Source organism: Physcomitrium patens, chromosome 20, assembly GCF_059467195.1.
Source record: "Physcomitrium patens ecotype Gransden chromosome 20, ASM5946719v1, whole genome shotgun sequence".
NCBI lineage: Eukaryota > Viridiplantae > Streptophyta > Bryopsida > Funariales > Funariaceae > Physcomitrium > Physcomitrium patens.
Genome location: NC_143429.1, coordinates 1,015,001 through 1,017,500, shown reverse-complemented (window position 1 = coordinate 1,017,500; position 2,500 = coordinate 1,015,001).

The following is a 2,500-nucleotide window of genomic DNA, read 5'->3' as shown; positions in this document are numbered from 1 at the left end:
CACACACAAATTTATCTCCAAAGTGACATGTAAACGATTTAGTGGATTTTTGACATGACATGGACTACCACGTGGCAGCCACATCAGCAAGGTAACACGTGGCACTTGAAAAAATCAATTTAGTATTCTTCTGCCTTTTATTTTTCTACCTTATTCCAGTTAATTAAATTACTTTAATATTTTTAATTCACCAATTTATTTTTATTTTTATTTATATTTCTGTCTAGGCGCAAGACTGGGCGGCCAGCAAGGAGTCGAGACAGGGAGTTAATTTTAAAATTGATTTTTTAAAAAATGATTTATTTATTTATTTCCACCTATGCGGAAGACTGGGCGGCCAACGAGGAGTCGAGACAGCCAGGAGTCGGGACTTGGGCAAGGGAGCGGGACAAGAGGTCGGGACTCGCGGCGGGACAAGGAAGAGGAGGAGGAAGTCCGGGACTCGCGACGGGACTGGGACTCGCGCCGGGACTAGGGAGTCGCGGCGGGACAAGGAAGAGGAGGAGGAAGTCCGGGACTCGCGACGGGACTGGGACTCGCGCCGGGACTAGGGAGTCGCGGCGGGACAAGGAAGAGGAGGAGGAAGTCCGGGACTCGCGACGGGACTGGGACTCGCGCCGGGACTAGGGAGTCGCGGCGGGACAAGGAAGAGGAGGAGGAAGTCCGGGACTCGCGACGGGACTGGGACTCGCGCCGGGACTAGGGAGTCGCGGCGGGACAAGGAAGAGGAGGAGGAAGTCCGGGACTCGCGACGGGACTGGGACTCGCGCCGGGACTAGGGAGTCGCGGCGGGACAAGGAAGAGGAGGAGGAAGTCCGGGACTCGCGCACGGGACTAGGGAGTCGCGGCGGGACAAGGAAGAGGAGGAGGAAGTCCGGGACTCGCCACGGGACTAGGGAGTCGCGGCGGGACAAGGAAGAGAAGGAGGAAGTCCGGGACTCGCGACGGGACTGGGACTCGCGGCAGGACAAGGAAGAGAAGGAGGAGGTCCGGGACTCGCGCCGGGACTAGGAAGAGGGGAGGAGGTCCGGGACTCGCGACGGGACTAGGAAGTGGGGAGGAGGTCCGGGACTCGCGCCGGGACTAGGGAAGAGGAGGAGGAGGAGGAAGGCCGGGACTGGGACTCGCGGCGGGAGTAGGTAGTGGGGAGGAGGTCCGGGACTCGCAGCGGGACAAGGAGGAAGTCGGGGAGGAGGGCCGGGACCAGGAGTCGCGGCGGGGATAGCAGGCAGGACAGGGAGGGTGGGTGGTCTTCCACAAAAAAAAGTGTGTCTCGGAACTTCCTTAGTGCAGTAGGACGGGGGCCTGCCGAATCCCACAGAGAGTACTATGTGGGGAAGGGTTCCTCTGAAGCGTCTCGGGAAAAGTCGTGAGGGGGTGACGGTTGCTCGGTGCCTACGGGTCCCGACTGCTCGCTGCCTTCTTTGAGCCCAGTACCGACGTTCGCAGGGGGATACCTGGATACTACTGGGGTTACCTGGATACTTCTGGCGTGTTACCTTGGATCAGTGAGGAGTGGGGGTTAGTTTCCCGGCGACGCGACCCTCTGAGGAGGTCCCGCGGAGGGTCGCCGAGTATTATATGGTGAGCTGGCTGTCAAGGATTGTGAGTCCCGCTGCCAAAATTTTTTTTGGTGCGCGGGCGACTGGAAAAAGAGGGTTGGTCTTGTGCCGATACGCGTAACGTCGCAGCGAGTCCCAAGAGCTAGTAACCATTTTTGGCGGGGGGCGATGGCCTCGGTATTGTCAAGCCATTCTCTCATTCATTTGGGAGGGTGGGGAGAAGTGTTTGCCGAGGCCGTTCAAGCTCCGCCTGGTCGACCACCACTGTGACCGCCACCGCGCTCGATCTCTATTGCAAGCTCAGGTGAAATTCCTGATAAACTTGGAGGGGTGTGGGACGCGTTCGCAGTGTGGGCCGAGGAGTCATAACATCCCAGGTCGGAATGTGAAAATGGAACTTCGAAACCGGTGAGAGTTCTCTCGTCGGCTAGGGGTTTCACAAAAGTAACATTTCTATAAATTTCTATCCGACCCCTCCATTAATTTGGAGGGGCGATGGGCCCCGGGATTGGACATACTTCTTGCTGATTTGTCTTTTGAGGAAAATCCTTCGCGGTGATGGTTACTTTTTCATTTTTTAATGTGTGTATCGGCCTCGTCGGTTTCTCTCTTTCCTGGTCACATTCCCGAAAAAGGCCGCAGCACCTATGATTCTCTTCCGGGGGGGTCTAACTCTCCCTCTCTCTCTATCCTTCTCTTTGTCTGGCTCTCTCTGGCTTCACTTTTTGTGGTGTGTGCCTCTGGGGGTCTGGTTGGAATTTGCCGTTGGCTTTTTGCCCTCTCTTTTGCCTTTTATCCATCGCAAAGAAGGGTGTGTGTGTTCTCACCTGGGGTTGGAATGAAGGACGGGAACCTCCTCGTCTTGTGAAGTGGGACCATCTTTTAGGATGATGGCTTTTTGCTGCCTGGTGTGTGCTTGGGTGGGGTTTGGTGGTGGC